Below are 26,682 nucleotides of genomic sequence, written 5' to 3'. Positions count from 1 at the left end.
GTATTATTTTGTTTTTTCTTTTTCTGGAAGCAAAAACAATGACAGACTATGCTATAAATCTTGATTAAATTTTGTTGTTTTGGTGATGGCTGATCCATTTGTAATCCACATACTTCTGGTTGGTTTGACGCTCCAGAGCTTTTCTTTTCAGAAGGACGACGATGTAAATTCCAACATCAGTAATGAAACCCTGCCAGGATAATGCATTGTGCGATAAGAGTCCAGGGAGGAGGAATAATGATATGTAGAGCTGCAACAATTAGTTGATTAATCAATCAACAGAAAATTAATCACCAACTATTTTGATGATTGATGAATTGTTTCTAATTTTCAAAGAAAAAATGGCAAAATTATCTGGTTCCAGCCTCTCAAATGGATATAATATGATACAAATGGATATCTTCTGGTTTCTTTAGTCTTCTGCTATAGTAAACTTAGAGGCCATCACTTTGGGCTTTGGGAAACATTGATATTTTTCACCATTTTCTGACATTTTATAGGCCTAATAAAGATTAATCAAAAAAATACTCATCAGATTAATCAATAATGAAAATAATAATTAGTTGCGGCCCTAATGATATGACATGTTTACCTTGATATTTTGAGTATTTAACAAGAACTCCTGGGTTGATTTCCGGGCATTCCCTGCATGTGATGTGAGCACACTGACATCTTATTTTCAGGCGTCCTATGGTGAGATTTAGCTGCAGGGCCATCAGTCCCCATCACTCAGGGAAAATGGTCTATTCTTGACCCCGCTCCCTTTAAAAATAGACATGTCTTAAGGCCCTCTTCACCTAGCTTATTGGGTGTCCATGATTGTGAGGCATCCCAGGGCATTTTGAAGTCTATTTTAGGATCATAGATCGCAATAGGCAGACAGTGAGGTGTTTGTTCTTCAAACCCACATGACTGTTACACGTTCATTAAACACCTTTTCAGTAAAAGCACAGAGTTAGCTTTCAAAGCCCTCCTGCTGTCTACTGGTAAATATCAGCCACTAATTAGCGGCTGTTTATATCTTTCACGGCCTCATCTTTTGGAACACAGTGCGCCAGCTCTGGTACCTATTTTTTGCCATTAGTAATCAATGAACAAAACTTTCACTGTCTTCTCTCTCCATCTGTATGTTTCTATCTAGAGAAGAAGTGATAAATCCATGAATATTGGAAAATGTTTCTTTCATCTTCATTTTGGCAGGAGGATTTGGTTTTGCAAAATAGATTTGTGTATTTCAAGAAAAGGAGCTTGAAAAGTACTTGGAACTTTTGGACTTGACTGAAGTTTGCTTCATTACACTGCACAGTAGTTCCCATTCCTGTTAATTGCATCTCAATTTTAAACTCCCTGTCGTGGTGTGATATTGGCCACCCCACTTACATCTAATTTAGAAGGGTAACACCTCATCTGTATGAAGGGTCCTGCCTCCATTACTACCAGCAATATCCGCTATATTCTCTTTAACAGCAGTATCCCTGTAGAGGGCCAATTAAAAAACACTATGAAGCCAGTACACAATACAATTTTAGCGTTGTCAAGGTTGGAACTTGTTACAGGGTGTTTTTAACCTTTCTCCAAGATTAACTGAGATGTGGATTGGTGGCATCTTACCCTGCTGGATTCCAGAGAGAATTAAAGTCAAAGTGAAATGTGTCTTCACCTTCAGAAATGTGACGTATTTCCTAGTTAACTGTACAAGATCAATTGAAGAGTATCCAGTGCGGTCTGTCAGTATTTTAGTACTGCAAGGAGAGCTATAAACATTCATGATTCATATTGCTTGTTTGTCCTCTAAACCTATTAAAGTGGCCCAACATACGTTGTATTATTGCATTGTTATTATTGTATTATTGGTTCATGGTGTGCCATCTGTGGCTTGCAAACGAGACCACCAATTTATGTCACCAATTATTGTAAGACTTATTAACATTTTGAAATAGAGGACTGAGGTTGGGGTGAAGTCAGTCTTTCATTATAGAAACCTAACTGGTTGAAACTGAAGCTAACTGATTGTAAGCTTAATTATCTCTGCCCAATTTAACACCAACTGTTCTCCTGAGGAAGGCGTAAAGGAGAATTGGGATCACAAACTATAAGTATTGTTTTTATTTAGGTGGTAGAAATGCAGCATGATGAAACAGAGAGCAAAGTAATGGTCAATTAAAAGTGTTCCATCTGGAAGAGAATATGCCTGCATATTTCTTGATTGATGAGATCACCCCAGCTTGGAAAAATTATCACTTCTTGTCTCTCTCGCACTGCCAAAACACTTTCTGTTTTTCCTGGAGACAGTCAAACAAAAACAGAGAGCTTAACCATACATATGCAGGGTATGCTGTAAACATTTTCTATAAGTACTTAAAGGGCTTTACATTGTGTTTGAGTCATATACACGTCATAATACCTATCAGTAATGTGGTGTGAATTTTTTTTTTTTTGCATAACTACATGGGGGCAGCTTGACATAAGGTGTGTTTTAGTCACTCAGATGATTTATTGTATTAATACAGACAGGAATAAATGAGTAAGGTTTGCTCAGTCTAATGAAAAGTATTATGGATTTGATAGTGAATTTAATTACTTTAAATTGCCTATTATTGGCTATCGCTCCACTTCTCTGGAGTATCAACCTACTTCTTTTCAGTTAATAGTGGACATTGGGAAATTTTACTGGCACTGAACTGTATTAATTAGGGGCTACTCCACTGGTTAATTACTGTAAAACTTCTGCCTTCAGGCACAAGTAGATGTTACTTAAAACATCGGCTAATGATCCAAGGCTAATGCTGGACATCTTTGTTAAAAAACCTGCAATGGCCCACTAATTAAATTTTCAGGGAAACTTTATATGTCTTCATGAACTCATTTGACACAACTGATTACATTGTACCACTATTTGAACCACTTGTGTGTTATATAATGATGTATTTTGTCATAGGCTTATACGGTATTCCCTTATGTCTTCAAGGCAAATATTTGTATGTATATGGTCACTGACATCATGATATTTCTCTTTCAGTGAACTGCCATTTTGAAAAGGAAGACTGGAAGAAACCCCTCAATCTGACCATATTGTAAGTGTCTGGCTAATAGCCTGCTCATTGAATCTGTCATATGACCTGTGTATGTAATGGACAGTATAATGTAGGCCATTTACAGCCTGCTTTACAATCCCAAATTCCAATTTTCCACCAATTGTGTAATTTGTAAAAGTGGTCTAATTATATTTACTGAAAACGACATCTTACCCTGTTATTCTCTGACGCATACACACAATATCAATCAAATCAGTAAATCCAACTGGGAGTCGGGATGCTTGATGGCCTCTGGTCTCATTTGCGATGCAGACATTGTCCTGTTGCTTCCTTTAATGAGATCTGGAGGCGTGCAATCTAATATTCACCACTGAGGCTCCAACATGGCCCCTGAGCCTGTAGCCCAGAAGGCTGTGTGCTAATTCAATGGAGTGAAGTCAGCTGTGATCAGAAGAACTGGAGTGGCCATTCAGTCAGTGAAAGGCATTAGCCTTTTCTATACGTGACGTACTAATAGTCTTTGTTTGTGTGCATTCTCTATTTAGTAGACTGAACTTTGACTCATAGAAATATTTTTCAAAGAAAAGAAGAACAGCTTTTGGGCTGAAAAATGATTAATAGGAAAACAAAGAAATATAAAGTCAACATATAGACACATGAACATATAACAATACTTGTGTTAAACTAGTGTAAGTTCTCCCAGAACACCATCAAGCTCCTGTTTTACTGATTTCCCTTTGGCTACATTAAGCACAGTGAGGCAGAGAAGCTTTGACATTACATTCAGGTCTAAAAATGAACACATTTCACATAAGTCAAACTCGCCAGGTATAATTACATAGTTCAACTTCTGAAGACTTCAGAAATGAAAGAAAAATAAAGTGCTTTACTTGCCTCACAGATGGGCTAAACGAATACATTTAAGTGCTGAGAATGGATTTTTCCCTGGGAAGTGCTTCAAACTGGTAGCTACTTTCTCTACTTGTTGCTGTCTGATGCTGGATTTTTTTCTAACATTAATGTGTTGACAAGGTTAACAGTTGTTGCAGGATCAGCCAAGGCAAAGTGGTCCTAGTCCTTTTCATGTCTTACCTGCTGTCAGCACTTATACCATACTTATTTATGTTTTTATTTTTTACTAAACATTTTTATGCCACCAATCATCTTTGATGGGTGTGGTTTGGTGAAGTATGCTCAATTGCACTGGTGACCACACCCACTAGTTACATCACAATGTACTGCTACACTTCTACATCACTGCAGCAAGGTGAGATGTTAAATATTAAAAGATTTTAGGGGCTGTTTAGTTGCTAGACATCATTTGATTATTTGCATATGTAGCCTCCTGCTTATGATGAAGGGATGAGTTTATACTGAATGCAAGGTACTGTAGTCAAAAAGCAAGCAGCCATTAAGTGGCATCAACAGTACCAGTCTTTTGGGAATCCAGACATTAGAAAAAGTTGGAAAAAGTCACTAGATTGATCAGTAGCTGTTCCTCAGGAAAGTCTCCAAGTTGGTCTGAATATAGGATACCCCAAAGAGCTATTATTTTATATATCAGGATTGATGAGCACCAATCGATTTTGTAGCTGTTAAGTTATATGATAATTCTCTTGTATCTTTTTATACATGACAGCGGTTGGAGAGGTTTTGTTTGGTTCCTGGTTGGAGACATAGATTTGCAGAAATTACTGATTAGCACTGTCTGATTTGATGTAGTGGAGCACCCACTCCTCTCTCTCGATGAAGCTCCCTGCGTCTTGTCCCAGCTGTCACCGGTGATTGATGCACTGTGCACTTCCCACCTTCACTTGCCAGTGTTCACTGCTGTTTACGCCTCATACCTGATATCACATCCAGAGATGTCTCAGCCCTTTCCCGTTAGCAGGCATATTAATCATCCTTCATGCCATATGATTGGGTTAAAATCCAAGTGTACCATGGTTCCACTTTTTGCCGGAGTCTTTATTCCTCCTTTCCACGTGTTTCATGTTCAGTAGCCATCAATAATCCCCAGAAAGAATTGTTTCCTACTGTACCACTAATCCCCTGGGTTCCTTCTGGTCCACAGTAGAAACAAAAAAAAGACCAGAAATGGTTTGACCAAATTATCCATGTGATAAAAGGCAAGTCTTAAATGCTTCCAGCATTGTTGATTTTGTTGTTTTGCAGAACTATTTTATTTTTCCATCACTTATAGTAAACATCATTATGGGGAATTTTTAAAAACCTTATGTTCCATTAAGTAATTTGCTAGTTTTTATGGCAGCAGTTTTTGTGAGTGTCTGCTAATTTGCGAGTGTTTTATTGAGTTTGACCCAGACAGCTCTGTAACCTCCCGGCATTTTCAGTGTGCAGATAGCAGAGAAAAGTTTGTAAGGTGACTCATTCTGGATTAATTTTACTTGAAAAACTAATAAGTGGTTTCTGCAGAGTTCACCTACCCTTATTCAAATACTAAAAGTGTAAGTATGGTGTTTTGAAAAATTGCAGAAGCACTTACATAGCTTACCTGAGTCATATACGCATTAGAGTTAAAATGCTGTCGCTAGTTTTGATTTTGCTTTGGTTGATGTTTTGGCTTATTGGTCTGTTGACACATCAAGATATATAAATCTCACCATTTGGGTCAATCAGTACTAAATCTGCCAGTGGATGTCATCTCTCATGGTGACTGACAACTGCCTCATTCAACCCCATAAACTCTCCTAAACGTGTGAGCAGACTGTAAACAAAGTGCTGCCAAGGTAATTATATAGCAGAAATAAACCAATTCATACATAATATTTTACAGTTCAGAGATCTAAAACAGCAGCAAGCATATTTAATTGTAGATGTATGAGCATGTTTGTGTTGGTACAGAATTCACTACAACCATAATGTATGTCAAAGTCTGATTGGTCACTTGTGAATATTGACTGAATGTTTCTGGACATAATGGGGCAGTGATTGATAATTGATAAGATGCTATTATTCAGCCTGTGATCAATTATCAGGTCACCAGCTACTAACACTTGGGAAATATCATTGATCCTGAATTTTCTTTTGATGTGACTTTCAAAAGATGTTGCTGCTAAGTAGAAATCACTCTTTTAAGCCATGCTAGCAGCGTTGCTCTATTGATGTCGGTCGGTCGATTGGTTGGTTCAACCCCTTTGGTCCAGACTGAAATATCTCAGGTTTTCAATTATCCAGTGAAATATCTCAACCTCTACCTGATGGAAAGTCATGAAATGTTGTAGACATTCACGGTTCTTAGACGCTGTATCCTAATGACTTTCGTGATCTTCTGACTTTTCATTTAGCGCCACAGGGAGTTTGACATTTGTGGTTTTGACTGAAATGTGAATCCATTAGATTTGTTGCCCTGAAAATTGGTTCATACCTTCATGTCTCCCTTGTAATAACATTGATGATCCCTTAATTTTTCCTCTAGCATTATCAGGTCAAATATTAAATTGTCCAGTACTTCGATTTTTGACCAAAGTCCAATGACCATCAGCCTCAGCTGTACTTTGTGTATAGTGCTACTTAAAAAATGTTAGCGTGCTAAGATGCTTAACTAAGATGATGAGCATGGTAAAGATTTTACCATTGTCATTGTGGTGAAGTTAGCATGCTGACGTCAGCATTTAGGTCAGTACAGCCTCCCTGAATAACTAGTGTGGCTCTTAGTCTTGGTGTTTGATCATTGCTCATCTAGATAAAGGACACAACAACAATTATGTGGACTTAATTACTGTAGGATTAATTATGGCAAGTTCTGCTCCTTGCCATATATGTAACTGATGCACATGGTATCAAATAAGTTGTAAAGATGATGATAAAGATGACAATTATCGCTGGGGGACTCTCAGATAGTTTAACCTCATTTTTATATGTAAAGAAAGGCCCAAATATCCAATCAGAGGTGGCAGATAAGTCCCTCATTACATTTTCCAAGCTTCATCAAACTAAATCATGCTTTTGTTTGCTAGAAAATTCAACAAATTAAAATGTCTGAAACAGGCCAAACCACATCCAATATAGGTGGAAAAAGTGAAGATATTAATGAAGTCAGTGGAAAATGGAGTCACAGCAGGTTTCATAATCCCTCACCATTACCAGCTTCATAAATACGATAATATTTTCCAGACCAGGCTAGACCTCTATCTGTCACAATTCTCATTCACTCTTTTGGCTTGTCATTACCAGCACGAAATGAAATCCTCCTTCCCCACTGTCAAGGTTAGTTTTCAGCCATGTTTCCTTTTCAGAGGGGACAGACGGCACTCCTTGTCCCCCTTTTTAATCTTGCTGTGCCACTATTTCATTTCCTGCCTCGTTCATTGAATCAATCCAAGCCTGCTATTCAATAATGGTGGGGTGACACCAGGCAGACACAATTTCATGTCACTCTCAGACTTGGGGATTTCTGACAGAACCAATAGTGCAGTTAGTTTTTAATTGATGTGTCATAATCCTTATTATGAATAGCAAGTTAATACTTTAAATTGGGAAATGGGGAAATAAAAGACTATGAATTTAAATGCTTCCAGGCTTACAAAACCCCAGAAATACACCACAGAATACAAAACATAAAGCAAATCACTTCTTAGGTTGTAATATAAGAATGGATGTGTCACAATGAACACAGTTTAAACACAGTGCAGTACAGTATATGTAGAATATGATCACAGTTGGTTAATCAGCAAAGGGTGTATGGTGGGCAGACTAATTGTTATCCAGTTTTGAAAAACTATAAAGTCTAATAATCATTAACCCACAGTTGCTATGGTTATATTATGTGTGGGGGCAGAATTGGCAGTTTTAATGCTTGTTCTTGCTAATTGAAGCCTATTCACTCAGCCTTGCCTTCCACAGGAGAAAATCCTGACAGAATATTAATCGAGTGAAATGCACCTTTTCTAGGTGTTTAAAGGTTTATAGATTGGTTTTATATTTTGAAGGATAGAAAAGATATTTTTGGATTATTCAGCAGTATAACTTTGCAAGGTTATGTGTGTTAAAGGAAAAGTACAGTTTGTTACTACTTGGGTTTATTTATTAAAAATAGGTCAAAAGAGTCATGAGCAGTCAGATTATCGGAAATATTTTAAACAATCCCACCAGATTACCCTCATTTATTTTGATGAGAAAACAAAGGCTAACAGTGAAATAATGACCCAAACTGTCCGTTGACAACATCCACCAGTGTGCAGCTTTCCAGTTCAACTTTTAGGAACCGTATCTGCAGCAGTTTTGCACTTTCATTGTTTTCCTGTTTTATGATGGAGGAGCACTCACTTTTGGTTTTAACTCCAAATAAAGCGGTAGCTAATCTGTCAGAACTGTTTGCTTGTTTACAACCTGTCTTGTCGACTGACCGTTTGTGCTTGTCGTCCAGTTGGACCTACTTTCAGCTAAGCCTCTGTGACCCAAGATATAAGCCATTACTTTGGTCAGCACAGTGTTATCACAACCTTAGAACCAATGGCTAGACATAGCAAAATAAAACTCCAGTTTTAATAAAGTAGAGTTGTTCTTTAAAGATGACCTTCATGGATTTCAAAGCCTCCAGTGTTGCTCTGAACCCCTATGAACACTCATAATGTGCTACATAGCAGGGCAATGTTATTTTAATGCATTTGAAGTACAGTATTGGATACACAGTATACAGCAGTATATAAAGCATAGCATATCAGATTATGCCACAAACAGCACGAACATTTTCTTGCAATGAAAGAGTGTGCTCCGTATGTGTGCACAACAGTTCCTCAGTGACTCTGATGCATGCTTGAGGCTGCCATGCGGTGTTTAGTAACCATCAGATGGGGTGGCTTGTTTCTGTCAGTGCAGCTCTATGATCCTAACATGGTGAGAGAAAAAAAAAAGAGTCCCCTCTGGATAAGCTTAAGAAGAAGACAACACATGGAGGAAGATGGTCTGGCATGTTCAAAATGGCCACAGGGAAGCCATTTCCCACAATACTCCCAAGTCCCCTGGCTCCTTGGTGTCGATCTGTCCTTTGTGAGCCAAAGCGTCTTAGACACATTGCGGTCACCATGGGCTGGAGGAGATATGACAAATACAAAAGACCGACCCTGTTTGCTTCTCTCCCTTGAGAGAATAACGTGTGGCTCATTGATATCGTATGGGCTTAGCTGTCTAAGACACTTCTGGTTTCTTTGGAGGGCTGTCAAATTCATTAGTTAAGTTTCAGAAAATTAGCATACATTCCTAATACTAAAAAAAAAGAGAGCTGCACTCTAATAAAACTGGATGAAATTCAAATATTTACTGTGCTTGCAGCGCAGTGGGTCTGGCTTTGATAATCAGAAATGGTTAAACAATAAATAAAATAACATACATCTAAATCTTTTAGCTGCTGTGCTGAACAGTAAATCATTTACATTTCAACTTGGATTCTTTATTGAAATTCAGCCAAAAAAAGTACCCAAAAATAAGAATTTAACACAAAAGCACTGGAACTAACTAACCCCAAAAAGATATCAGATGTTTTTTTTCTGTTCTTCCACCAGCCTGTCATCATGTAGCTTCTATCTCCCTCCCATCATGTTCCTATAGAGATCACCCATCATCAAAATCACAGCTCACATTTCATTAAAAGATATCATTTCATTCACTAAGGGGAAAGTGCGCCTGTGTATGTTTTTGGAAATAACCCAAAAAAGCCAATCGGAAAACTGATTTGGCTTGCCCCCCCCCAACCCCCTCAGCATGCAGAGACATGTACTAGTTCTCTGGTTTCTTTGGGAGACAGACTTCAAACTTCTGAATTAGTCCATTTTCTGTTCATGTACAGACAGGATAGAAAACCAACAGTGTGGAAGGGCACCGCCAACTCCTGGTGTGTGTTAAATTGAAAGCAGGTTTTCTTGTGCCTTGAGTTTGTCCCCTGAAAGAAACCATCACGGCTGCCGTATAACTCATGGGGACCAAACTAGATACAAACCCAAGATGGCTCACTGCCTCCCAGTAAGACATTATTATAGTCTTCATCTTTGGACTTCATGGGTGATTCACAGAGACTTACGTAAAGAAATATGAATCCATACTCCGAGACGTTGAAAAAACTAAAGACACAAAAAGCAATTCTCATCTCCAATAAGGAGATTATTTCTTGGTTCTGTTTGTTTATATGTTTCTTAATTGACATGATATCTCAAAGACTTGTGTTAGTTAAAAGTCAAGCAGTGAGCCAAGAAACAAGTCATTAGTTTTTGGTGTGGATCCAGGGATTCTTATAAAAGATTTCCTCACATTTTGAGATAAGGCCTCTTTTAACATTTTTACTATTTTCTGATAAACTACTGCACTTACTTGAATGAAAGAACCTGGAGCACGCACCCATGATTGTCACTGTGAGTAGTTTGATGCTTGTCTGGATCCTGCATGTAAAATATGCCTCTCTTAGAGGGCTTGTATTCAACGTTTTATTTCCAGTTGAAACTAAAAGAAAATGTAACCTATGATCATGTTTTTACAGAAGTATCTCTAGGTACTCCTCTTATGTGCTCTTTAAAGAATTTAATGCTACAAAACAGCAGATAATCCAGTGCAATTTGGCTTTTCTGATGGAAGTTGGCAGCGATGTCCTCTTTATGCAAATTAAATCAGTAAAGCATTGTAAGTAGCACAAACGATTCCAAGATCTTGCTTAGAGGCAGTTTCTGGTTAGACATGTGGATATAAATAAAAACAACACTCCATGAAGGATCTTAGCCTGACTAGAGTTCAATTTCACTTCTCAATATTACTCAACAGAGAAACACAGGACTCTTGTGGATAATGTAATGATTATATATGTTTATGTTATGACCACCAGTTTCAATGATTTTAACCATCATGTTTTGTTTGTGATTTTTGCATTGTTGCCATGGAGAAGAAACCACTTAGAAGTGCAAAACAGAGTGATAAAATGATTTCAAAATGCTTTGTTGTTGCTGAATTCACTCAAAAGTGACCCTGAAATGAAAAGTAAACTGATTTACAATGTAGATCATAAAATCTGTTGTCCATCTGCCGAATTTTCAGCTCGGTGATTGGCTGTTTCTTGCCAAAATGGACTGTCTTTTCTAAAGCATCTTTTTTTACTGATGATTAAACTGGGAGAGTGTAATGCCAATCCAAACTGTAGAAGAGCTTCAACTCATGTCATGCAACAAGTGATGGGATTTTTACTAATTGAACCAGCACAACTCTATAAGGTCTCATCCAAGCATAGATTGATGCAAGATCACAACCCAAACCACCTACAGTCAGAAAACAACTCAAACGTGTGAGAAAACATCAACATCTGAAATCCAGTATTCCTCTTGTGTATAAAAACTCTTGCACAATAAATTGAAGCAACACGGCCTGATGCTCAGATTCAGCTGTTACTCCATGTTTTCATAACTGGCGCCACTAAAATCAAATATGACGGCCCAAGTAGCAAGCAGCTTGTAAGTAAAATTACAATTTTTTTTTTAGAAGCCCCAAATTGGTTGTAATGAATCAAGTCTTGTATATGTGAACTCTCCTGCTACAGCTCGGAATTAAGACAAGTAATTGTTGGCTGCATCTCGTTCTCTATGTTTGGAATTGTAGGTTTGCAAAAGCACTGAACATGAGTATTTCATTATTACTTGATGATTGAGAGCCAGAGAGAGCTGGTGAGGAAAAAAAGTATGAGAGACAGAAAGATCCACAGTCCCAACCCACTCTACTGATTGCTGGCAGGAAGAGGCAAATCGTCTCATGTACCAAAGGTGGCAGAAATGATGGGAGGCATCATATTAACAGGATCAAAGCTGCCTCATTCTAATCTGTTCCTCGACTATTTGAAATATCTGGGGCAAACAAGCTTCTCAAACTGCTTTTAGATCAGCTTCTGGTGACTCATCACGATGCCTGAGCCCAAGGCACTTCCAAACCGAGTCAGTGTCAAAACTAAGCAACATTTGTTTTTGTGTAACACCGCGGGGAGGCTAGAATATCTGAGTTTGGGAAAATTTAATGCTGTTTTGAGTGGGAGGTGGTGTGTGTGTGTATACTGTATATGTGAGGTAAAGACTGTGGGTTTAATCCCTCTTTCCTCTCATCAGGGAGTGTGGGTGGTATTTTTTTTTTTCCTCTCGGGGATTAAGCTGTTCCTTGGTAAATATTCAAAATTCAAAGGCCTCTCTTGCTACTGTACCTACTGCGAACAAACAGACTCGACACATTCAGAGCAGATGACACTCTTAAACACTATCTGGTCTATCTGTTCCTTTTTTTTTAAATTCTTCTCTGATGTACAATACCGGACTGGATGAGAGGTTGGATCTCTTCCATTGACGCACAAACATTTTCCTTAGAAATCAAGACAGATAACGGGATGATAAATAGACCCGAGTCTCTCAGTCAAAATGGACTGTCGAGAGCCTAAATGTCACCATTTGTAGAGCTGAAGATACATTTTATCTTGCAAAGTTCAATTTTCCCTTATCTATTAACTTGAAAACACCTCCCGCGTTTTAGCTCTCAAATGTTAGTCCTGTGTTCTTGGTGAGTTCATTCAGACTTTTCCTGCTTACAACCGTTTCCCAGAGCAACAAACAACAAGGAAGTGTTTGTTCCACCTGCTGATTTGTGTTGAGATCACATCAATGAGAATAGATGGGGAAAAGGTGACAGACTAAGATTTTGACACTATTTCTGGTTTAAACATGAGTATGTTTACTATCCTCTCCATTTAATTAAGAAACTTATAAAGTCTAAGAAGTCCAAAGACAAATGAATATTGTATTTTCTCGTTTTAATTATCGCTTTAGCTACTTGCTTTCAGCTCTTTTACACATCACTTTGCTTCTGTTTCTCTTTGAAATACAGGTTTCTTTACTTTTCCTTCAGTCTCTCTGTGCCACTGAAGTGCATCCAAACTTTAAACCAAGAAGACATTTAACCTTCCCACTTCCTGCCTGCAGGCTGCTTTGAATTAGACTGCTAATGGATTGATAGGCCGAGCGGGGAGCAATTTAGTTGCATCTCAGCGTTACCGCGGTCCGCGCCCGTCTTTCCTCCTCACCGTCATAATGACACACGCCGAGGCTAACGTAATTGCGCTGAATTGTGTGTTTAGCAAACTTAATCTGGCGAGGAAATATTTAAACAGACCGCAGGGGTGACTCTCAATCACACTGATGACGCCCGTCCGGCTCGTGACTTTGCATATGAGAGCTTGTGGCCGAAAACTCTCAGATGGATTAGTAAGGCGAGTGAAAATCATCGCTAGCAGTAGCGTGTCAGTCGCAGACATGGATTTGCTATTTTGGCTGTAATTTCCTTTTTTTTTTTTTTCTTCTATGTCTCCATTTTGTGATGCTGTACTCATTACATGCAATACAAACATAATTAGCTCCTTTCAGGTGGTTGCATCCTATGATCCTCCTTTTGGGCTCCGTTTCCTTTCCTACTGTAGGTGTGTAATTACTTCACTGGATGGTTCAATGGTTCTCATCAGTGTATGTTGCTACAGAATCTAATTATAGTGTAATACTTCCTAAACTTTTTGGCTTGTGACCCTTTTGAAATAAAGCTTTGGCCACTCCAATGGCCATTTCCATTTCTGGGAAGTTTATTGAAAAGAACTGTGTAATAAATGGTAAAATAGAGACAGTGTTCAATTGAGCTTAATTGCTATGCACAACCTAGTGTTTTAACAGGTCAGCTGAACAAATGTACAATTCAACGTTCGTATATGAAGAATCAAGTTTATGATAATAAATGAATGATTCATAAATGTTTAGTTGAGTTTAAATGGAGCAGATCTTTCAGAGGTGTTTCTCTGGAAATCTGTAATTACATTTAAACTCAACTAACTAAAATAACCACTACATGAACAGAGGAGAAATGTGGGACTTGTGACAGTATGCTGTCCAACCTTTTTTGGACTGTACGCAGAAATTACAGAGTTCAGAGTTGTGTGGGAGGCAAACTTATAATACAGTTAACTCTCTTAAATTTATCTCTGTTTTACCTATAATTAGTACCAAATTACACAGTTCTCTCTGGAAATTACCAGGAATTAAACCTGTGAAATGAAGTGTTACCAAATTATCCAATAAGTCACAAGCAAAAAGCAAATATTATTTAATAAAGAAAATAATAATTTATGTCTGCTTTTCCATCTAGTTAATCATCTCAGATTTATTTTGTGACCCAGAGGGACGGTCCTGACCCACAGGTTGACCACCACTGTTCTAGCTTGTGTGTTTCCTTGAAACTGAGATTTCTTTCTCTATATTTCACTTTTAAATTAATATACTGGTGTGAAAGTGTATGTCAGGAGCCAAAACAAATTTAAGTTTAATATTATGACCTTTACAGCATAAGAACAGAATTGATTATCATAAGATTCACATTTACTCTGTGTTTAATATGTTTCTGTAAAGTTCCACAACAAACACTCAATGATGGGAAACTATATCAGCATCATAAATAAATGAAGTTGTAACCAGCGAAGGAATAGGGAGATTTATTTTTTTCATATCACATGGAATGAGGTGGTCTCAGACGTGGTTGCATATCTGTGCTCAGTCTCACAAAGGATAAGGGATTTCTCTCGTCTAGCTGACACCAGCCGGAGCCAAAACACCCAGATGCTTGTTTAATGCTGCGCTGGCGCACAGTCGGCTGTAAATTGAACATGGGAGTATAATTCTGGGTGTCTGTTTGTTGTGTTCAAACACCGGTGAACCTTCTGCCTGTGTGGCTTCGTCAGCGCTCACCCACTTCAGAGAGGGCTTTTTAATTCCTGCCTCCCGTGTTTGAAGGATGGCAACAAGCTGAACCCCGATGCAACAGTTTCCACAGAAGACGAGGCAGATTAAGTTTTTTTTTCTTGTATTGCTCTCTCATCAGTGCACTGTCTGCTCGAACTATGTTACAATTCTATTTAGTTAATGTGTAACTTCACCAGTTGCACTGCGTCAATGTAGGTTTGCAGTCGAGTTGCTAGGTAACTAAAACGCCTCCTAAGACTGTGCTGTTATTTCTGAAAACGACGTCAGGTTTTTCACACCTCCAAGAATAAATGCTGTACTCACAAGCTGCTTTGTTAGGCAGAGAGGCTGAGGAGTGTTGCCAAAGTAAAACTAAAATATGATCATATCTCTTTTTTTTTTGGGGACTTCGGGGGGAATCAGAAAAGCTTTTATTAATCCTTGAACATTCTGAAGAATTTACCTGTATAGAAACAGAAATATACTGAAGATGAGGACCACAAAATGCAAATGAAATTGAAGCAGGACATTAAGGTTGAACTATGAAGACAGTGGAGGGTCAGGAACACGTTTCACTCTGTTCAGCAGTCCTGTGAACATGATCAAAGCCTGAAAGATGCCATTTCTTGGAAAAATGTGCACGAACAAAATATTGACTGTAGATAAACATGGACGTCATGACAGCTCCTCAAAAGTGAAGCCAAAACATCTCGATTGCCCCTTAGTGGCTGCAGTTTAGGTCGTAAGTCCCGCCCCCTCCATGTTAGCGGATGGGACATGAGCCAAACTAACAAATCAAATACATGTCAAATAAATTAAACCTCGTGCATATAAACATATAAACAAAGCTTTGGACAGCGGGATGGCTGAAGGGGACGTGTCCTGCATGCTGTCATCCCGCCGCCTGACTCTACTGCGCAGACTCTGGCTCCAAATGACGTCACACAAGCAAGATGGCAGCTCCCGGAAAGGAGATATTTTGTCTTCTCTTTTGCATAGTGGTAGGAAGTGGAGACACGTCGTCTATATTTATTACACAAAATGACACATGCACCGCAATTATTGAACAGACAGCTTCAGAATGATGCGTACACATGATGTGAGCGTTTTATGTAGAGTCTAAACAAATTCCACAGTGCTTTTACCTCCAGAGCATAAAAGCACTAAAGCCTCCAAGCGTCCCACTGCAGTAATTGTCACAGCAGGGGTCAACTTGACACATCAGGCTTCCCCTTTTAGGCTGGCCCTCCCCGCAGATCTCCAAACATTTTTGCCTCACCTAACTAATCATATCTTTTAAAAAATCCACAGCAAAAATGAGAGAAATTACAGTATTTATTCTTTTTGGCAGTTTTCAAGCACACCTTGTCCCCTCGCACTGAAAGATGAAAAAGCAGCAGGCGCCTTTCAGGGCATCTGCTCTTGGTAATAGCAGCGAGGCAGTAGGAGCAAATGAAAGCCCAGTTGGACCCTCAAAGGCAAGGGAAAGGAGCTGGAGTCAATGGACCCCTTTGCCCCTAGAGTCAAGCTTTTTACAGGCTCAGACCAGCTTTGATCATCTGCTGGAAAGCCCAAGCTGAAGAGGTGCATTAGAGGCACTGGGATGGCAATCTTTTTATGATGCTAATGCATTAGGCTTCATTTTGTGGCCTCATTTCTTGTATTAAAAATATTCCAGGGATGAATACATGAATGCACATTTCTGGCTTCAGCTTATACTTTCCATTACACTGTATGAAACACAAACTTTATGATATTCAAGGGACCAAACATTTGTGACCTTTAGTTCTTGAACTAAAATAGTATTGGGCTTATTACTTCTCACTTATAAAGAAGGTTATACTGTACAATAGTAGTTTTTGTGATAAGCTTGTGCAGATGTTTGATCATAGGTGCAGCAAATATACAGTATGTGAGGATAAAAACCCAGCAGATACATTTTAAATACTAACACAGAGAAAATGACAGATGCTGTAATGACAGTGTATTTTTTTTTCCTTGATGAAGGTTGTTGTTCTAAGATTACTACCTTTCAAGTGTCAGGAAAGGAAGAAGGAATAATAGACAGCAGTTTGAGTGAATCAACAAATGAATTTAACCAGTTTCTTTCTCATAATACTCCCCCCAAAAAAACCCACTACTAGTGGCTGGCATTGCACAGGTGCATCTGGCTCTTTCGCTGCTGTCACCATGGAGACGACCCCCCTCTGGCCTAGTTTTGTTTGCCTGCCCTTCCTAGCACATAAACATGAGTGCAGTTCTTGCACTGCTCCTCGGAGAGCTGACACTCCTGTTCACACATCATGATTTACATTTCTGCTGTGATAAACCTGAAGAGGGTAGAATTCATGATCTCTCAGACATCACTTAGTCATAATCACATCTATTGTAGGCAAGTGGGGGTGGGGACACACACACTACACTACACTACACTACACTACACTACACTACACTACAAGGTTATTCAGACATTATGCAGTGTTCATGTTGATGTTCAGTAGGTTAGTAAATCTGCATGCAATTGCAATATAAAGAGTTTTACATTAAAACAGTAAAAAAATTACATTTGCATGATTTACAATTCAAAAAAACTCCTTTTTTATCTTATACTGGCTCTTTATGCAGCCCTTCAGTTCATCTGAAACAGGTCGTTTTAGCTCCTGTCTCTTTAAGGACTGCTCTGTTCTGATTGGTTAGCCTCCAGAAACTGCCACTGCTACGTAAACAAACAGTAGTTGTCGGATTTTGCTGCTTTTTCTCATTCTTTACGCAAAATGCAAACTTCTCAAATATATCCGTACATGTTCGAGCCTGAATCCGATCCGAATGAAGGGACAACGTGAACAACCTGTGGAACTGCCTTAGCAACAAAGGCTATGGAACGGACAGCTGTTTGTGGGCATATGTGAACAATATGATGTCATTATGAGGAGGAAGTAGAGGTAACTTTGGAAATGAAGTGTTCAGAGAAGGTTGAAGTCCTGGCTTTTGACTTGTAGGGAGCATTTCTACATACATTGACCTCAAGTTTTGGAACTTTGACCATGTTTAACATAGACATCTGATATCATAACAGTATAAAAATAGCAGAAAATCACAAAAAGCACGATATGCCCGCTTTTAAGGAGGGTTAGAGTTTGTTTAACTTATTTTGCTGAACAATTACTGTGTCTGTTTTTTTTCCCCAGAAATAATTTCAATCATCTTTCTTAAAATTGTACACATTAAAAAATCCAGAATCTATGTTTATTGACTTACTATTGGAACATGACTGGCCTCCAGACTAGTTATTATGTCACAAAAATCACGTTCATACATAGACATCTTAAACTCAGATTTAAAGCGAGCACAGAGAAACTTTCCCTCATCTGCAGATGAATGTGAAAACAGCCCCCTAGTGTCAAACTCATCATTCACATACTGCATATACATGATTCTGCACAGTGTGGGTAAAACATCCAAGTGAAGTAACAATGTGCAAAACACATTTTTGAGGGCGACTTTTAGGATCTGCAAATAAGCTTTTGAGTGACTTCCTTTTTTGAGAATTGGCAGGCTGTAAAACATGCAAACAGAAACAAGGGTGAAGCTCCAAAGAGATTTTATTGCCTTTAAATTACATGCTGTCGCCTTCAAATGTGCATTGCACGGCATTCAAAACATAACAATATTGCTGAATGGCTTTTTACGGGTCATGGTTTGGCTTTCTTATAGAGGCATGCCTTTAATCTCCTGATGTTTCATGTGGAGTTTCCCCTGTATTCTCGCTTTATTCTTGTAAAGCCACAGGATATCTTGAGTGAAGTGTTGGAGGTCTTGTTTATCCTAGATCTCCACATCCTTTTCCAATCTCTTTTTTAATGATATATCCGCCCTCTCTACTCACACACCGTTTAGGGTCCCCATGCACCTCGTGATGCTTCAGGCATGTGTATGAATAACAATCATCTCACCTCAGGTAAGCTATAAGAGCATCGCCTCCAGTAGATGGATAAACTATTGTGGGAAATGACACAGAATGAGATAGGAATCACCCATCCTTGGTCAAGATGGAGCCCACTCTCAAATGGCGGTCTGCCAACCAAGCGCACAGCTATCTCTTGTTCATGCAATTGCACGGCAGACCAGACACATGTCAACATCCATCATGATCATATGTGACCTAAACTGGTTTAGTCCATGAACAGTGTTTACATGGAGTGAGTACTACATGTACATGATGTAGTGACACAATAAATATTGCTTGACCAAGCATTGGCTTGTATGGCAGTGTGTACCAACCACATGGGGATATATTCACTGGTTTGACAAACAAGACTGTAGCATTGTGTTGAGTTACTCTAGCACCACCAGAATCAAACGTTTGACTTTGTTGTCTGGAGGATTAAAAATGTTAACAACCAGCCACAAAAGTGCCACAGTATTTCCTGTTTAGAAGATACCATGAGCCCTTTATGTCTTCTGCAATGGATTACCCATCTCTAGAAGGATATTATACATGCATGTATGTAAGAGAAAGCCAGCAGGAAGAGGCTGCTCATTATGTCCATATTGCATCGGCTAATATGTTTTGAAGGACTCGTAATGCCATTTGGATTTTGTTCTTATTGCATGTGTCTGGAAAACGTTCATTGGCAACATTTTTCAGTTGCTTTCCCGGTCAAGTCAATTTTATTTGTTCAGCCCAATATTACAAATCATAAATTTGCCTTAGGGGGCTTTACAATCTGCACAGCAATACAGTATCCTCTGTCCTTAGACCCTTGATTCAGATCAGGAAAAACTCCCTAAGATACCTTTAATAGGTGAAAAAATGGAAGAAATCTCTGGAAGACCAACAGAAGAGGGATCCCTTTTGCAGGAAAGACATGAAATAGATGTTTGTACAGAATAGACCAGATAAATTTACAGAAATACAGCATGGAGAAACAGGATGACAAAATTATAGATGTATTTTCCTAATATCATAATCTGCTTCTGAAGCAATTGTGGTCATTGTAGCCAAAGCGGTTAAAGCTAAGCAACTTAAACACTTTAAAGGGGTTGTCCAGCAATTTAGTGATGCATTTTCCTAAAGTTGGGGGACTCAAGAGACAGATTGAATAAAAAATGGTCCAAGTTAATGTCTTACATGTACAAAGTTTTGTCCATTTTAAGGCAAAGCTATAAAGAAAATCATAGATAAGATGACAAATGAGGCCTTTAATAAGAGCTCATAATTGGCCATTGCCCTACAGCAACCTGAGAAGCGGTAATTATTTGAGAACTTGTTTCGCAGAAACAGTTTTTCTTTAATCACAGCAGATACCTGAGAGCTGCATGTCATCTCCAAAGTTTCCTCTCCTCACCGACAGCGAGTCACCCCCAAAGTACCTTGGCACAAGGAGTAAACAAGGCTGCCTCTGTTCATCAAGGTAATCTTATTTGCTCAGAGGGCAGTGTCTGTGCAGGACAGCACACTGCCACGAGGATAAAGGCCCATGCTGGAGATATTTTGATCCCTGTTTTTCATCTTAAAAGGAGACTGGACGGAGTGGTATTGCAGCTGAACATGTGTAGACACAAATCTGTGTGATGTCATTGAACATGAAGGGTGACCTGCAAAGCTGTATGGCAAAATCTGTGGGAGGCCACTTGTGGGGAGGCGTGTGTGGAGTGTTAAAATTAAAGTATTTTCACCTGTAGCTTTAAACAAAAGTATACCCAAGACCAATTACTTACCTTTTTATAAAACCTAACCTGTGACTGTTGTAATTTGAAATGGCTGTCTCTGCATGAGGGGAGTTTACCTTTCAAAGTGATCTCCAGGGTTCATAATTACTCTCCCAGTGAGCAGACATCAAAAACAGAAGGAGAGGATTGCAATTGTGTCACAACAGAATAACTCAACCTCCACTACCACAGCTGCTACAGAGCCTGCATTTTTTACCCAGGTGCAGCATGTCTCTAACCAAGACTCGATTCAAACTCTTTGGTGTGAATAACAGCAGGCGGGGTGTTGTTGTTGATGGGGGGGGGAGATAAGAAATGCATGAGAATATTGAGTGAGTTTTCTCGCAAAAATAGAACTGTTAAAAATGATAAAACACAAGTCTGAGTCTCGGCTTGCAGCTTTACCGGGTGTCATGTTTTTTTTTTTTTTTCATTTCTCATTCGTTCCACCATTGGGTGTCAATCTCTGCACCTTGTAACATTTATACTTCACTGTCACTCAATATTTTCAGCAAACTCGGTGCAGCGCAGAACCAAACCTTATTATGGACAACAGAACAACGCATCTGGGTGAAAGCAAAGGGTGAGAGACCGCATGTGGCAAAGAGACGGGAGGAAGATCTCGAGAAATGAGTAGAAAGGGAACGACAGCATGTATTTTTATGAAAATCTCAGCGGGGCTCAAAGATCATGCAAGGATGATCCATCTCCTTGTGCTTTCAAGACATCATAGTGGAAGAATATGTGAGATTTCTATCTATTTGAGATAGAAATGTAAAGTTATGGGGTAGGAGCTGTTACATAAAGCAAGTAAACATAAAGTGGCAGTGAAATTAAAGCTTCAGCTATAAACATGTTCACTGTTTTTACCAGTGGAAGCATCTCCCTTGCAGCAGATGGAAAGCCTGGTGGAGACCCATGCACATAGAGATTTACCTTATGTAGATGCTCTGCACAGGGGAGCGTGGTTGCTGTGAGGCATGCTGGGAAACAGTTGCTAAGCACTTTAGTGGCATTCATCTTTGTAGTAGGACACACATTGATGGTGTGTCGAAGCACAAAGAATCGAGCACTGCCCTCCTCATTCATTCACAAATAGGCTTTCTAATATTAAATATACTATGATGTGTGCCTCAGTGATTTTTTTTTTACAAAAATATTTCTTCTTCTTTCGTGCCATTGATACTACATTCATTTTATGGCGCTTTTAAAGACGGGAAGGCTCCTCTCTGACACTGAGCTTGTCAGTGGTGATTACATTTGCACAGTCGGTGATTATAGCTGCTGTCATGGACAGTAGGCTAATAATGCTACAGGAATCTAGTGGTGAGTAAAAGAAAATTTTTTCCACATACGCTAAATTAGCCCAATTGAAGGGGAAGGAGACATGTTTCTTAGTTCTAATCATGGTTCATGATATCAGTATCTTATATGGCTGGTACATGGGCCAACCCATGCAGCTCATTATTTCTCATTAGCCCCACTTTTTCAGTCTGTTACTGCTGTTTTTAACTTGCAAGGCATGGTCTGGGGATGATAGTGTGGGTTGGTCAGTCCACTACCTTGGCCTAGACTGAATTATTGGATGGATTGCCATGAAATTTTGCACAGCCATTGATGATACCCAGAGGATTAAGTCTACTGACTTTGGCTATCCCCTGACTTTTCCTCTAGCGCCATCATGAGTTTATGTATTTTGGTTGTTATATTGGATGGATTGCTATGAAATTCGGTGCACACAATCATGTTTCCCACAGGATGAATTGTAATGACTTTAGAGATCCTTTAGTTTTTTGTTAGCGCCATCATCAGGCCAAGGTTTAGTTTAGTTCATGACCAAACACCATACATTCCCATTAGCCTCAACTTTGTGTTTAGTGATGATTAGAAAATATTACCATGCTAACGAGCTCAACTAAGATGGAGAACATGGTAAATATTACCTGCTAAACATTAGCATAGCATGTTGACATAGTGAACATGTTAACATGGCTGACAGCACTGCTTCTGTCTGTCAACAGCCACTTGCGGTTTAGTGTTACAGCAATCACCATCAAACTACTGGCTGGTGTGTTTTCTGGTGTAAAGCATGCATGAAGATACACATAAACCCAATCTTCAGTTTTTAAAAAAACTCCCAGTTTCAGAGTGGAAAGTGGTGCACATATTCTTTTTGTGGCGCCACATCATTTATACATCTGGACCCAGCTGACATATCTGGGGCTTTGCTTTCTGCCTCGCTGCCTATCAGAGAGGAGAAACACTCTTTTGATTGGCAGGTTAAACTCTTCAAGGTCAGCGTGCTCTACAGCTCACCCTCTCAGTGTAGATTACTGTGGTAATATCTCTCCTGTCAAGTGTCTCCCATCCCCCCAACGACTGGTTCTCAGTCTACACTCAGATGTAAAGATGGTGTCCTTGCTTCCTCATCATGTCATTACATAAGCTACTGTACAGGTTGTTGAGCATGGATATCGTACTGTGTGTTACATTTGCCGTATCTGGAATGCTGTGAGATGAAATGAATGTCATTTCTACTAGTGATATCAGAGTGGGGTTGGGGAAGCGGGAATGGCTTGTGGTTGCATGATTGCAGGCTCAGATATTGGCAAAAAATCGGGCAGGGGTCCATATTATTCATGAACTGCATCATTGACGTTGGCCTCTGCTTACGATTCCATTCATAGCATGTGCTACAAGTGAATAAATGATGGAAACTACTTATGGATGGAATAGGTTAGTCTGCTGCATAAATGTGCAAGTTTAACATGTGGATGATGGAGGTGAGACCTGCATATGTATCTAGGGAGAGACATTCAAGAGAGCAACAGAGAGGTGGACAAACACTTCAAAACAGAGAGCTATTAAGAAGAGGAATTGTTATTCCAGAGTCCCAGTATGTTTGAAAAGTGGTGAAAAAAAAATTGATGAGCAGAAGGATTGGAGGAGAAAATGTGAAAACACAGCAGGAAACGGGAACTGTGTTCTATGAAGCCTCACAAAAGAATGTGTGCAGATGGCTGTTGAAAGTCACAAAGGCAAATACTCTGTTGCGAGCGACTAATATCACGATGACATGCTCATTGTGTTCCGATCATGCTATTTGTTATGCATGCATATTTAGCAGCGCATTTTCAATGATGACGCATCATTGATTTGTGAACAGGAATATAGTGCGACTTGCTGTCACCACAGCCCCGCACTCTGTATGTGATTTACATGCGAGAACAGCTGGAACGTGTGTGAAACTGTTGAGAGCAGCCCCTCAGTTCCCAGTATGGACCCAATATACAGCTAATATATGATGTTATTAGGGAAAATAAAATGGGATGACATGTAAACACCCCAAAAAAACTGGCATAAAATGTTCCTGAATTCTTTACAAACAACAAATACAAAAACTCTGCTGCACTTAGCAATAAAACTGTCTGTTTTATTATATTAAATGCTACAGAATGACTAGTTTAATGAGTGACATGAAAATATAGCATAATCTATAATATAAAAAACTTACTATATGTTTCATAATACCATCATTTTTTAACTAATATGCTGACTATCTATGGGGAAAATAAAGAAAAGAATCGCACACCAGCATAATGAATTTGAATATGTTTGAATTTGACTGGTGCTGTGTAAAATTGTATTTATTTACCTTTTCACTTTCCATCATAATTTTGTATTCTGATAAGGCATGACAGGTGCATTGAAATGTGAATGAATGCGCTGTTTCCTTTTATACTCCTGCCAAGTAGAGGTAATGGCTTCTAATCTGTGCATCACTTGGTCGGTAAATACACTTTTCACAGTATGAGGGGGATAATGAATGGCAAATCATCAGTAGTCAGACCACATTCACTCACAACTGCAGCACAGCAATGTTGGATATTTGTTCTCCACTAGTGGTGGGACCCTAGAACAAGGATGTTGATCGGTGGATTGGTCGATTAGTCTGTCTGTCCATCGAACTTTGGCTCAGAAGTGGAATCTCTCAACAGCCACCGGCCAGATTATCATGAATTGTCTTATGGATGGAGTGATATTCATGGCCCCAAGGAGATGATTCATAATGATTCGCTAACTTCCTGATCTTTTATCAAGTTTTACATCATTATTTACGTCAACGAACATCTTGGTATTTAGAAAACCGATGGCCAAATTTCCATAAAATTTTCAGTGCATATTCATAATTCCTAGATGGATGATTTATAATGATTTCAGTGACCTCCTGACCTTTCTTTTAACATCACTATCAGGCCAAAATGTAAATTTCCACACAAGAAATGTACTTGTCAGATTTCTATAAAATTGACTGAATCCTTTCATGCTCCCTAGAGGATGAATGTCGTTGGTTACTGTGCTAAATTGGATTTCTGGCTGTTTAGCCAGCTACCAAAACAAGAACAAACAAATCCCTTTGATTACTGTAGGTTCTTTGAAAAGTCTGGTTTCAAGTGGTCCAAAAGGATACCTAAATAAAGTCTAAAGATGAAACCGATTCTTGTCTTACAGCGACTTAAAATGATAATCATGTTTATTTTTGTAATAGTTCTTATTAAACATCACTGTATCTACCTAAAACCACTAGACAATAATCCAACTCATGTGTCGCTACTGTTACAGAACAGTATGTTATACTGAATTTAGTACCTCTAGGTTTAGGTTTGATTTCCATTATGGCAAAAGCTACTTGTAAGCCTCCAAATCACTACAGCTCTCCTAAAATAAATAAGAGCTACAGCTAACTTTTTGGATTTTCAACTAACCGTTTTGTGTACAAAATGTCAGAAAAAAGTGAAAATTCAATCACAAATTTCCACAGTTTGAACAGATTTCTTTAAATCACTTATTTTGTCCAGCTAACAATCCCAAATCCAAAGATATTCAATTGTCAGTTCTATAAAAATTAACCAAATCAATCAACAATTCGACTAATTATTTAATTACCAGAGCTTAAACCCATTTGAGAGACTTAACATTGCATTGATATCCTCATTAGAGTAATGCACAGCAGCAACAGCAGCAGTGAGGGTAGACAGCACCCAGACCACCACATTCCCCCACCAGGGCTGCACTGGAAAGCTTCCCGCACCTCCACAGCAGGCAGCATCTGTTGGGAGGAGATCCCCAGCTGCTGTCTGTACTGGTCCTCCAACACATGGCTGCTCTCCACTGGCCGTTCACTGAATACGGCCAATTGTCTGTGAAAACTGTCCATCGATAATGGATATCTGCCACCCTACCACTGACATGCACAGATTACTGAGCTCATGGAACAATCAACAGGGGCAAAAGACGTAGGTTTATTTATCTGTGCCTAGTTCCTGGATACAGCTGTTTGAGCTCATTGTGAGCTATTATTATTATTCTGGGATTTCTGATGCAAAGCAGGCATGTGCTCTTTGTCTTGTGTACCTGCAGTTAATTCCTTTTAGCATCATTTTAAAAGGAAGAGCCCCTGAAAGTATCTCAGGGACGACTGGAGCCGACTGTGAGAATCAGCATAAGATAGACTGCTGTTTTTCATTCATTTGTGCAAACATGCTCATATTTTTCCATTTTCATCTCCCCTAGATCTGAGCGACTGCTGGTGAGAGTGGAGGAAGCATTTAAAGAGACACTGCAGCAGGCATCGTTGAGTTAAAGGTTGGTCTGTTTTTCTTTTTACGAAACACTGAGCATCTTTCTGCTTTTTTGCTGAAATGTCATAGGTCCTATTCAGTTTCAAGAACAGTAATGTTAAACAAATACAAAAAATATGTCCTTGTTTCGTATTTTGCTTCAATCCGTACCTTTTTTGTGTTGAAACTTTAGTTAAGTTCTGTTATGCTACGTGCATATTTATTTTCTGTTTTCCTTTGATTTTTTCTCCCATTTCTTGATGTGCTATATTCCCCATGGTGATAATGTAAAATTCATTTAAACTTATTTCATTGTTGTGATACTGCACTGGGAATTCATCTGAACATAACTTTAATGGCTCATAAAGTGTGTTATCATTTTTTTTCCCCTCTGAGCTTTCAATACTTTTGCTACAAACAGCCTTACCACCTAGAATCTATCTGGTTGCATCTCCTAAATAGAAAGTTATGAAAAGGAGCGCTTTCTTGGTGCAGCGTAATATTAAAACATATATTTTTCATATGATAGGCACGATGATGGAAGATGACGCGCCATCGTGAATG

At 39.0% G+C, this 26,682-nt stretch overlaps 1 protein-coding gene across 10 annotated transcripts in view; it reads left to right on the top strand.

Moving 5' to 3' along the window:
- syt1a (synaptotagmin Ia) overlaps positions 1-26,682 on the top strand; it is a 203,436-nt gene that overhangs the window by 64,635 nt on the left and 112,119 nt on the right. For 6 of the 10 annotated variants that reach the window (XM_044343567.1, XM_044343574.1, XM_044343569.1 and 3 more), the window contains 2 exons: positions 3,020-3,074; positions 26,072-26,143. The gene's annotated coding sequence lies outside the window, so the exon portion shown is untranslated. The remainder of the gene's footprint in view (positions 1-3,019; positions 3,075-26,071; positions 26,144-26,682) is intronic. The other 4 variants (XM_044343572.1, XM_044343571.1, XM_044343573.1 and 1 more) reach the window with 1 other exon arrangement.

Source organism: Thunnus albacares, chromosome 23, assembly GCF_914725855.1.
Source record: "Thunnus albacares chromosome 23, fThuAlb1.1, whole genome shotgun sequence".
Lineage (NCBI taxonomy): Eukaryota > Metazoa > Chordata > Actinopteri > Scombriformes > Scombridae > Thunnus > Thunnus albacares.
Note: the sequence above shows the minus strand (reverse complement) of the source record. Positions and strands in the feature narration are given on the sequence as shown.